The sequence below is a fragment of the Megascapheus bottae genome, chromosome 13, assembly GCF_031878675.1.
Source record: "Megascapheus bottae isolate mThoBot1 chromosome 13, mThoBot2.hap1, whole genome shotgun sequence".
NCBI lineage: Eukaryota > Metazoa > Chordata > Mammalia > Rodentia > Geomyidae > Megascapheus > Megascapheus bottae.
The window spans coordinates 54,215,673-54,228,615 of record NC_143521.1 but is presented as its reverse complement, the minus strand read 5'-3'; the positions used below and the strand labels follow the sequence as shown (position 1 = coordinate 54,228,615).

The window sequence follows — 12,943 nt, the reverse complement described above, 5'->3', positions numbered from 1 at the left end:
ACAAGGTAAATTTGCATTGGCTTTAGATACTCTGAACAACATTGTATTTGCAACCATTCAGATGAATGCCCAAGTGATCAACAGCTGTCCTGAGCATGAAAATAAAGCTATTGGTGAGGTAGGGTTGATAGTTTTCACTTTGAAACACTGCATTTTATCCTTCTACATCTTTATGCTCCATGAAACTTCATTCTTTTATTCAGTACTTCATGTTAAAAATTAGCCACATAACTAAAGAAATCTTATAATTAGGGTGCTCTGTGATCAACGAGGCCAATATGAGTCAATTGCTTATCTCCTTCCATTACGTGGTAGAGCCTTCTGTGACCGAAGGAACTTTTTATATTTGTAAGTCACAACTGATTGTCAACATCCAAGTCTACCTAAGGGCTGCATTGACTGTTGTCTTGACAAATGAGGATTTCTGAACTCTCATTGGAACTAGAGCCTGAATCTTTGATTCTTATGTCTATCAATGCCAAATTTCACTTGAAGATCATGACTAAAATAATCCCAAATAAGTTACAGCAGCCAGAGAGCTGCTTTCCCTCTGGTCTAGAGTCTCTAAGCCATCAGTGTATACAACACACAGGTTTAAGGTGAAATGACTTCTCTATATGTCTAAGGCAAACATTACAGTGATGGTATTTTCTTTCCTCATTTATCAGTTTTGTCCATATTGGAGTCAGACAAGATTAAATGACTCTTCCAAAAGTAACTGTTCTAACTATAGATAATTTGATCTGAACATTTTCTCATCCTCAAAGGATATAATGTGGAATTGTACTTACTTATCACATCTCCTAGAACTCAGGACATTAAGAGTCCTTCAGAATCTTGAGAAAGCTTATATAAAAATTTAAACTTAATATTTATCGCAACTAAGACTCATATTTCTTCACAAAAATATTTCTTCACAAGGTGACACCCTGTAGGCAACAATACACATTAGTTGTGTGCTTATCTTCACTCTCAAAACTTTCTAGAAAGGTGTTAAGATTTTGAGATTTCTTCTTGTTTCTGGCCTATAATTGCTCTTCCATTTATGATTGTGCATCTTTAGGATGCTGTGAATGCAACATTACATTCAGTAGAAATGGTGCTTGGAATTTTGGCCTTTCTCCAATAATATGCTAGTAAATATGCACTGACTGACTGACTCAAAACTTTATAGCATTCTGGTCAACCACATAATCACAAGGGGAAGAAATACATATGCTACAGAGTGTCAAGATATAGTGTTAGGTTGAGTCTATTAAGTGTGTTTTGTTTCTTTAGCTGTTGGCTTCACATTTTCCTTGTTATATAGCTCAATCTGGCATTGTGATCCTGCTGCCTCTTTCTCTCATTGGATTACAGGTATATACCATTCTGCTTAAATGCATTTTAATTTAGCAGTATTTTTAATTTACCATGGGGTATTTGGCCACAATTCTATTATTAGAAAAGATGCAAAGCCGAATGAGGTGGCTCACTCCTGTAATCCTAGCTACTCAGGAGACTGAGGTCTGAGGACTCTGGCTCAAAGCCAACCTGGGCACTAAAGTGTGTGAGACTCTTATCTCCAATTAACTGCTAGAAAACTGTAAGTGAGGCTGTGGCTCAAGAGATAGGGTGGTTGTCTTGAACTGAAGAACTCAGGGACAGTGCTCAGGCCCAGAATTCAAGCCCCAGGACTGACCAAAAAAAAAAAGGATACAGAAAACTGATTATTTCAATCTTGTAGAAAATATGCCTGTTACAAAAACAATAGAAATAGTCAATATTTATAAGATACAAGAGAAGATCATATTTATTGAATGTGCAACTTTTACCATGTGAGCAAAGCTTGGCTTCTATGAATTTCTAAGAAAATCATGTTTTATTAGAGTTAATGTGGAGAACACAAACAAAGATGTTGAAAATTTAGATAGCTGAAATAAGCAGCTTTATAAAATGTTAAGAAGATGGCACTAAAAGAAGAATAAAACAGAATTGTAAGAATGGAACCCAGTATATATGTTTTAGCACAGGTGTGAGAATCCTCTGGTTAGGCTCCCTTAACCCACAGAAAAGTCAGCGAGTTATTGAATTTGTTGTTCCAAGGTACATGTGGCAACCTACTATGAAATGAGTACATTTTGTTGCATAGAAAAATATATAACTTTATTTTTTTTAATTGGATGGATTGAAATGGAAGAAAAATGGTGGATTATCAAAAATTTTGCTGTAGATTCTCTGGCATGCACACATAAACAGAAAATAGGATTTGTGATATACATGACATAAAAATAGACTAATGGCTTAGGAGAATTGCAACTTTTCTCCACACTAAGGTCCCATGGGGATTTCTCCCAGTGAGTTTTATAAAAGAAAGAAACCTTGTAATAATGCCGACTGCAGCTATGCGTACAACATCTTTCTATTGACCCCACTAAGGTTTTCACAAGGCGGTTGCTCTTAACATCAAAATAGCCTCTGTATTTAGTCTCCAAATATATCACAACACAAGAAAATTCAGTCTAAAAATTTCCTCTCAGGCAAGATTTTCGACAAAGCTCACTCATTATTTCATGTGATTGAGATAGATAGTCAAGGCTGTCTGAGGGAGGGGTCAGGCTGAGCTATCTCAGGCAACCTTCCTGAACAGCATTGCTTTTAGCTAATCTCTGTGCACACAGGCTGTAGAGGTGAACTTGGTGTTGTTTCTCCCTGTGAGATGCCTGGCTTTGGTTGCCTACAGACAAATCTTCCTTGGAAATCAGCAAGCTAAGGTCAGGTGCAGTAAGCTTTCGTGGGAACTATGGAGCCAATAGGAATAAATAGCCCCAAAACTAGCATCAATGAGCTGAGGAGGAACTGACCTAGGATGTAATTCACTCAGACCTATTTCAAAAACACTTTACCTATAATTCCCCACATTCCTTACCTAGTCTACTTACTGGCAAAATGAGTGACTAGCAGGACAAGCGGCAGTCAGTAACCCCATCACCTGGAACAAACTACCTATTGTTCATTACCAGCTTTCATGTTCAAACACGTCAATTCACCAGGCTGTGCTCTGCATGCTTTCCTTCGAAGGTAGACACTCTTTGTCCCTGGAAAAGATCAGAGGTGGATAGAAAAGTGATCAGCGTCTTTCAAATTTAACCATGTAATGCGGAGGTATTTCTGCACGGTGCATACTATGTGGCATAAAATGAGAGATTTCACCTGAACCCAACATGACTTTCTGTTGCATCATTTTTTTAAGTATCTGATAAATGATCAATGCTCTGGCTTTACTCAAACAGGGTATGGGATTGGACACATGATCTACTGGTCCTTTCAGTAAAGCTACCTGTCAACCAGTGGAATTAGAGGAAGGCCTACTAAGGATAGGCCCAGTGTCAGTTTAGAGATGATAACCATGCTCGGTTATCATCAGAGCATGCAGAACACCCAGGTCTAGGAACCTAAAAAAAATAGCCTCATGGTTATTCCCAGGGACCAGGTTTGGGAACGTGTACTTCTTATATATCTTTTCATCAATCTTGGCTCCACTATGATAGACTACTGACTCCCTAAAGGGCTGACCTTCTCAGAAGTCACCTTAGGAGTATCCCCTAACTGAAATACTTTGGGGATCAAAATGCCTTTATGGAGCAAGTGAAGAAAGGAGGATGGTCATACTAATACGTGAATACTTCTACAGAGAGGAGTGAGTGGCACAAGTATCTTTATGCCATGTTTTGTTGTAAATGTTCAACACAGGGACCAGATCTTGAAATAGAGCAAAGCCAGAAAAGAAATCATGAAGTAATAATGCTATTTATCATGGAAAATAACACACACACACACACACACACATATATACACACACATACAATTTTTATTTTCCCTGGAAGGGAGCAAGTTTCCTTTTGGTTGTATGTTGGACTTTTAATTACTTTCTATTATTATTAATAGTCACCTTATCAAAAACATTAATTTCCCATTTATCCTCTCATAACATGAAGACAATGGCAGATAAAGCTGAACGGGCTCTGCATCACATTGTAGAAGAGATTAGAATGCTGCACAGATGACTGTTTTTACAGAACTGCTTTCAAGACAAATTGAATTTCATTGCCTGAAATGAATTTTAATTTTTTTCTGAGAGGGGGCATATGGGTGTCAGCGATCGTGAAGTATATGACAATGATATAATTGAAAGAAATCAAACAGATTTTTATACATGAAATATAATACTAGATTTGTTTGAGCTTTAGAAAGGTAGTATCACAGTAACAGACACATGATTCATCACTGCAGAGACCAAGAGACAAAATGAAGATTACTACATTTCCACATAGAGATAAAGAAGCTAATTTTAATCATCACAGCTATATTTCAAATTCAAATTCAAAGACTTCCTTAAACTCAAAGGACTTAAGTTTCTTCCTCCCAAACAAAGGGTTTAAGATATCCAATAATGATTCTACCACTGGATCCACATGTGTTCAAAAGTATTTATTATAACCGGGATTAACTGGAGTTAACAGCATGCCAGGTTGATAAAGGCATATGTAATGGGAAATAGGCAGTGTCTAGGAGTGTTCACTACACAGTCTGGAGAAGTTTTGTTGTTATGAGTGAGTCCTCTCCAGGATATACTTCACAATTGGCAGGTACCAAGGCCTACAGAATGCTTTTTAGTAGGGCAAATCTGATTTTTAGCCTAACCTGGTGGTGGATTTGTTGTGGTCAATGAAGGAGAAAAGAAAGTTGAGGCTGTGTCTCATGTTGAACTGAGTTACTAGGCAGATGACAATGTCATTTACTGAAGCAAAAGGTTGCTGGGAAGAAAAATAATAAAAAAATTGTCATAAATCTGCCTCTCGGTTTCTTATTCTGTTAGAATCTAGAAGTTTTTCTTTTTTAGTCAAGTTTTAACAATGAACTGTTTGAAAGAGAATTAAGGCAGCCCTCTGTATCTGGGGATCTCAATCCTCACATTCAACCAACTGAAGAATAAAAGTACTTACTAAACATGTCTAAATTATATATGGATTTTTTGTTGTTTCTATACAGTGAAGACAGTGCAGCATCCATAGAAATAATCAATTTCTATCACTCTCATTTTGTACATAGGGCTTGCACAGAACTTGTATAGATTTGGAAATCTGGGGAGGTTCCATTCAGACTTAAAATTGACTGGGTCCATGCATACGTCTTTATTCAAATATATCAATGTAAATGTTAATCTCACTTAAAAAGACACCCAGAATAAGTGGCCAGTTATCTGGTGGGAAACTGCCTACATCAGTGTTAGAAACAGCAGTGGTTTGAGTAGTTTTGACTCCGAAATTATTTTCCAAATTGGATAAGACTCACAGAAGAAATTCTAAATAAGTTGGAGAATAAGAGTAATATTTTGGAAACACTTCCTGTCATATTTTCCCTTGTGACAGTCTCTTAAATTAATTATGAACAGATTTAATTGAGCTTTCCTAACAAGCACACTATAAGTAGTCAGGTCTAACATGTAGAACATGACCTAGCAAAGAGAAATTCCAAGTAAATGTTAAACACATGAGAGGGAAATTTCAGACATCCGCCAGCAGCAGATGGGGCAGCTTGTCTGACTTTATCCATATGGGTCTTCTCCCTCCATCACAGACTTCAAGGGATTATCAAAGTCACCAAGTAATGTGACAGCTGGGTTGAATGTTTACCTTGCTTCCAGTTTCATCAACCTTTTTCTGTAGCATTTCACTTATTGGATCTCCAGTTTCCTTTCTTTTCTCCTTCCATAAATATTCAGTAGCAAGCATATACCAAATACACGATCAGTGAACTTCAACAGGAACTAACATAGAACAGTGGATTTCTAAAGTCTGGAAGATAATAAAGAAGGGAATAGTTATGCATTAGGTGTAATCAAAAGGCCAAGGTAGCAGAACAAGATCATGCTGAATGAATGTTTTATACTCAGTTGTATGGTGTTATCACTGTTGTATAGTGTTGTACCCTTTGAAGCTTCTGAAAGAATTGTGCTTATATAAAGTGAAGATAATTTATAGTAGTCAATCATTGGTATGTACACAAATTAAAAGTACGATGAGTGGAATAGTATTATTCATTTTCTCCACATTTCTGTGTGTTAGAAGCTCAAGTGTGGCTTCCCTCCTCTGCATTGAGTTTATCATGAGTATCTTTCAGGATGATGTGTAGGGAAGCACTGACCAGCACTGTTGTGAAGGGTGGATTGAAGATGGTTCCAAGTTCACTTACAAGTTCTCAATAGATGCAGAAAAGGCATTTGACAAGATCCAACACCCCCTTTATGCTAAAAGCTCTGGAGAAACTAGGAACCCATGGAACATTTCTCAGTATAATAAAGGCGGTATATGACAAACCCACAGCTAGTATTATACTTAGTGGCAAAAAGCTAAAGCCATTCCCTCTAAAATCAGGAACAAGACAAGGATGCCCACTCTCTCCACTCCTCTTTAACATAGTATTAGAATTCCTAGCCAGAGCAATAAGGCAAGAAGCAAGCATACAGGGGAACCAAACAGGGAAAGAGGAAGTGAAACTTTCCCTCTTTGCAAATGACATGATTCTGTATTTAAAGAAACCTATAGACTCCACTCCCAAGCTCCTTGAGCTGATTCAAAACTTTGGCAAGGTGGCAGGGTATAACATTAACCCTCAAAAATCAACCGCCTTCCTATAGTCCAACAATGAGAGGAATGAGGCAACAATCAGGAAAGCAACTCCTTTTGCAATAACCTCAAAGAAAATAAAGTACCTAGGAATTAACTTAACTAAGAATGTAAAGGAACTTTTTAAAAAATATTTTTTATTGTAATTAATAAAAGGGTTACATGATATTTGCCAGCTAGAAGGTGCATTAATTTACATACATTGATACCCTTTCACATGTCTTGGTTCCCATTACCCTCCCCCCACCCCCACCCCTCATCTTGTTTCCCCCCCCCCGTCCCTATCCAATTTCAAATAACCAAATACAAATATATCCGATATATCAGGTAACAAAGTGAGATACTGTAACAATATGAGATAACCAAGGGACAGCAAAAGAGATGAGAGATAACATAGTACCTTAAGGACAACAATAATTCTTTATATGGCTTTTGTTTCAATATCCTGGAGGTTCTTTCAATTAGCTTCCTACTAAATGGCCTTATGTATCAAGGTTTTGCTCTATTGCAAATCTCTGCTAGTAGGGCCCAAGGTTTCTACAGATTATGACAAATGAGGGAAACCATTGAGCCTAAGTTCCTTTGAGTCTGGCTTACTTCACTTTTTTTGATGAAAACATTAAAACCCTGAAAAAGGAAATTAAAGTAGAACTAAGGAAATGGAAAAACCACTCATGCTCCTGGATTGGAAGAATTAACATCATGAAAATGGCAATCTTGCCAAGGGCTATCTACAAATTCAACACAATACCCCCATCAATATCCCCATGTCATTCTTTAAAGAAGTAGAAGAGGCAATCCAAAATTTCATATGGAATAATAACATACCAAAGTTTAGACTCTACTACAGAGCTATAGTGACCAAAACAGCTTGGTACTGGCACAAGAACTGGCCTGAAAACCAATGGAATACAACTGAGGACCCAGATATTACCCTACAGACCTATGGCCACCTAAAAGGGAGCCAAAAAATAGAATGGAAGAAAGACAGCCTCTTCAACAAATGGCGCTGGCAGAACTGGTAAGGCACCTGCAGAAAATTAAGTTGGATTCCTCTTTGTCACCCTGCACCAGGATTAATGCCAAAATGGATCAAAGACCTGGAGGTAAATGCAGATACACTGAAAACTTTACAAGAAGGAATAGGAGATACACTAGGCCTTCTTGGCACATGTCAAAACTTTCTTAATAAGGACCCAGAAACAGAAACACAACAAGTCAGAGAAATCTAGGTAAGTGGGACTGCATTAAACTGCAGAGCTTTTGTATGGCAAAGGACATAGCTAGTAAATTAACTAGGAAGCCTACAGAGTGGGAGAAGATCTTCACCAACCATACAACAGACAAAGGCCTCATATCTAAAATATATCAACAGCTCAGAAAATTGAATCACTCCAAAACTAATCTCCAAAGAAACAACTATCCCATTAAAAGATGGGCCAAAGACTTGGAGAGTCTTCTCTGAAGAAGAAATAAAAATGACCTATAGACATATGAAGAAATGCTCGACATCTCTGGCCATAAAAGAAATGCAAATCAAAACAACTCTAAGATTCCACCTCACTCCAGTTAGAATGGCCAGGATCAAGAAAACTAATAACGGATGCTGGAGGGGATGTGGCCAGGAGGGATCACTACTACACTGTTAGTGGGAGTGCAATCTCTTTCAACCACTATGGAAAGCAGTATGGCAGTTCCTCAAAAGGCTAAACATAGAGTTCCCCTATGACCCAGAAATTCCACTACTTGGCATTTACCCAATCATCCAGAAACAAGAACATACTAAATCCACTAGCACAATGATGTGCATTGCAGCACCATTTATCATAGCAAAGTTGATGAGTGGATCAACAAGATGTGGTATTTATACACAATGGAATTCTCTGCTGTTGTCAGAAAGAACTCAGGATTTGGAGAAGATTTTCAGGACGATGGATTAGCTGGAATCAAAATCCCTGCTGAAGAAAAAGTTCAATGTTACCAAAGCTGTGTGGGAGGAAGGGTTAGCCATGGCAGAGAGGAAGGTGACAGCCTTCGATTCCAAGTCCTTGTGGACCATGGGAAAATCAGAGACCAGAATTTAAGAAGAATACCACGGATTGTTAGAACTATATCCATTTTTGAGGGCCAACAAGTGCAAAAATAAATCGAAATGGTATAGATATTGCTCAGTGTTCACTTCAATCATGTTTCTTTTTTTTGTTTTTTGTTTTTTTTTGTTTTTGTTTTTATGCCAGTCATGGGGCTTGAGTATTGTCCTTGGGCTTTCTCAGGGTTAGAGCTCTACCTCTTGAGCCACAGCACCACTTCTGGCTTTCTCTATGTATGTGGGACTGAGGAATTGAACCTGGGTCTTTGTGCATGCGAGGCGAGCACTCTATCACTAGGCCACACTCCTTACCCACAATCTTGTTTCTTAAAGTGTTGATTTCCACAGGCTCCATCATGTGGTCCCATAAGACTCTTCAGAGGACCCCTAAGGTCTACAAATTACGAACCAACCTTGATTCTTCTTGTCCATGTTATTCATTTCAAATAACTCTAATTATTTGTGTTTTAATATCTTTCTCTGTAACCTATACTTAGATTTATCAGCATTGCCTCTCTACTATCTGGCTGTGAGCCCTGAATTTTTCCTTCACACTAGCTTGTCACTTTGCCAAGTTGCTTGTGCCCTTGCTTCTGACATCTGAAGTTACTGGCCAATTTGGAGGTGCAAAGTTTATCTAGAGAAATTTCTATTATTCAACTTTCTTATTTATATCTGAGTATAGAAAGAGAACTCTGTGTACATTTCTTACTTTTATAAAAAAAACTCATCTCTCCTGGTTTTTAGTCATAGAAGAATTATAGACTTATAGAATTTTTGCCCTGTGAATTTTTCCACTTGATCTGAAGAAAACTTTCTCTTCTTTAAGGGTTGTTTTGCCAAATGATATATTATCTTCCCTATCGCCTTTGACATTTGTTACTGTTAGATTCTTCTTTTTTATGTTAATAAATGGTTTATTTGACTTGGTTTGATCTGGTTCAGAAATCAATTCAAAAAGGCCTCTGCCTTTAGAATGGGTATTGAATGAAAGCATTATGGTAATGTATGCTGAAACTTAAACCTGCAAATGCAAGGGAGAAGAGTCTTGCAGACACTGCACTCCTTTAGAGGACTGGAGATAGGAGACTTTATTCTAATAAAATATGGTATATTTACACTGGGGCTAGGGCAAAAGGAAATCAGGGTACATTGGGAGAAATTGACATTAAATGTGCAATATAACAGATGGATGGGAAAATGAATTTCTATAAAGATGATCCATTTGGTATTCTACAGCTAGTCAGGGAACAATGACCTGGAACAAATCATGAAGAATGATGCTTGACTTGTGTTTGCTTGTTCTAAAGGGTGACCCATATTCATAATCTTTAATTAGAAATGCATTTGCTTCTGGTTGATTAGATACATTTTTCAACTATTGTTATTTTTCCTTTTTGTGTGGGTTTTGGGAGGTGGGTAATGGAGATGGTTTAGAGGAAGGGTTTTGGTTCATCAAATTAAACTGAATGAAACAAAAAGAAAACAAGCTCAGCAGAGCAGAGCTCTGACTAAATGATGGTATTCTTTGCAAAAAAGGAGAATTAATGTTCAAATTGGGAAGAACTGAACAGCTCTGTCGTTGCTATTAACCTCAAATAACCTTGAGTGACTCAGGCATCAATATTTAAAAGCAGGTCTAATGTAGACCCTGTTCCTAACCTCAAGTTCTCTCTATTTCCTATTAGGCTTCCTGTCTAGTCTTTAATTGATCTCTAGAATTAAATGTACTTATTTCTTTAATGGAAAGAGAAAATAAAAGTGGGGAAAAGGAACTGTAGACAAAATGTCCTTAATTTTTCTTTATTAACTAGATAGAATATGCAAGCTAAAGAGGACATGATGCCAACTCATTTGGGAAAACACGGGTTTTTACTGCAGATGGATTGCTGGGTTGCTTGCCTGGCTGCCAAGAGATAAGTTGTTTAAGATAATTCATTTACTATGTCTGTTGCTTGTACCTATCAGTTCCTTGCCTCTGGCTGATGTTAATAATATTAGCCTTGGAGGTGGAGGTTGAGATATGGGGAAGAGGGAAGTTCTCTCTGATGTCACTTAAACTCATCTAGAATCAGCACAATTGTAGCCCATGGATGCACTTGGCTAAAAATTGCAACCTATCCATCTCGATCAAATCCTTTGTGGAACTTGTCTGTGAATAAAATACCATACTCACATAGCTATAAGAAAGAAAGGAGCAAGGAATAGCAGAAGATTTTTAACAAAATTTTAAGCTTGGAAAGAAATCTTAATGATGACCTCAACCTAGCCTGTCATGGAATTTGGACAGATGAAAATATCAACAGAAGAAAACTTTGATTTGATATTTTAGATATTGTCATTTGAACTCAACACTTAGAGATTACTCTGTTTGCTTGTCTGATACTCTACTGCTTCAGCTTTGTTTCCACCCCAGCTTGTGCCTGTTTTTTCTAAAGATGGAATATCCTGGACTTTTTTTTTCCTAAGCTGACCTTGAATCATACCCTCCAGAACTATTTCCCAAATGGTCTCTATCAGGTGCTGAGAAATGGGCTCAGTTTGCCTGAATTTTTCTGAAGGGCATCATTTCACTATCCTACCATTCTATCTCCATAGGGACCTTGTATTGCAGATGTAATAAAATATTGCCTGCATTTTTCTTAGGGGGTAGATTTCCAATTGGAATCAGTGAGAGTGGATTTCTAAAACTGAATATTTGTATCCCTTTGTACAGGGACATGTAGGTATAGTTGTGATAGAAAAAATGAGAAACTCATATAAACAGATCATTTCCAGAAAGACTGAAATCACAAAGTGTTATTTCATCATTAATTCTTCATCTTAAGGACAGACCACGAGCTCTACAGTTATTATAGCTGGATCTACTGAAGCTACCTCCTTATGACTATACGTGCATGGCAACCACATATTCTCCAAGCCTCAGTTTTCTAGTGTATAAAAAGGAAACATGCTTTTATGCACAACACATTATCCAGAGTTAACATAGTACATTCGTTAGTACTTGTGGCAAGGATTAGGTTGGGTAGGGTAGTGGATGTTGAATGAAGGGAAAGAGAACAAAAATCAGGTTATAAGAAAGTAAGAAACCAAATTTCAGCAGAGGGAATGTGCCACATTGTGACATCAGACCGTGTCACAGGGTTACAACTGTGTCCCAGATTCATTGAACGAATCAGGCCATATTATCAATCATATCGGGTGTCTTGTGTAGAAATGAGATTATCTACTTGGCATCACTGTTTTATATTACGATTTACTTTGAATTCAAAGTGAGCCCAGTGTTAGCTGCTGAGAACAGTGTCTCTGATAAAAGATTCACAACCCTAGCTTGTTACTAAATATCAGGAAGAAGAGGGGAAGAAATACCAAGGTGAGAAACTGGGAGTGAGCCAAAGGACAGGGGAGATCTCTTGCATGCATGTGAATCCTTTATAGAAAGTCTTTTCCACAGAGCTTCTCTGAGTGGGTTACTTTACAGGTAAGGTACTTGTTCTGTGATGATAGAACAGCCCCAGAGTAGAATTCTGAGCAAGAAGCTGAACCTTGGTCCCCATAATGAAAATTTCTCTAGTGAAGAAATGGCAATTATTATGTAGAGAAGTTAGTAATTGAACTCTTAAGACCTCTGGAGAATGCTTATAATCCTCTTATTTCAGAGAGCAGGATTCTCAATATTTGTAACTAATCCCAGTTCAGAACACAAAAGAGAATAGAAACGTTTAGATGTGTGAACAGGTTGCTGGAAATAATTGGAACAAAACTTTTGGGAGAACTTTGGCCATGAATTCACCTGAACCTTTTCCTCTCTCTGTGTCATCTGGAAAACTATTCTGGGTAGATCAGATTCTAAGAAATTTGAAGCAAACAACAACTCCAATTCATCTTAAGAGCTGAAGAGCCACTCAGTGAGAGTTACAAAAATATGCTGTCAGAGGCTTGGGAAATACTTACCTTGGATTAGAAATGCCACTGGTTTCCAAGCAGGATCTTGGGATTGTAAGCAGCAACTAATAAAGTTTTATATTTTCCCTGTCCTCGAATCCCTTTCCATCTGTGAATTCAATTCTCTCTAAATTCCCATTCTTGAAGCATTTTTAAAACACATCAAAAAATTATCTCTGACATTTCATACCTTTTGTTTCTCTTTGCATTCCCAGCTCTATTTTATAAAGTGAACAGAAGA

The 12,943-nt window shown here is 37.5% G+C and overlaps 1 long non-coding RNA gene across 2 annotated transcripts in view; it reads left to right on the top strand.

The window, feature by feature from the left end:
- Positions 1 to 12,943, top strand: part of LOC150055964 (uncharacterized) — an 87,605-nt gene that overhangs the window by 26,803 nt on the left and 47,859 nt on the right. Inside the window, exon 1 of one of the 2 annotated variants that reach the window (XR_016537488.1) lies at positions 11,935 to 12,130. The exons of the other annotated variant lie outside the window; for it this stretch is intronic. This is a non-coding gene — a long non-coding RNA (uncharacterized LOC150055964). Of the gene's footprint in view, positions 1 to 11,934; positions 12,131 to 12,943 lie in introns of those variants that run through there. 2 annotated transcript variants of the gene reach the window in all.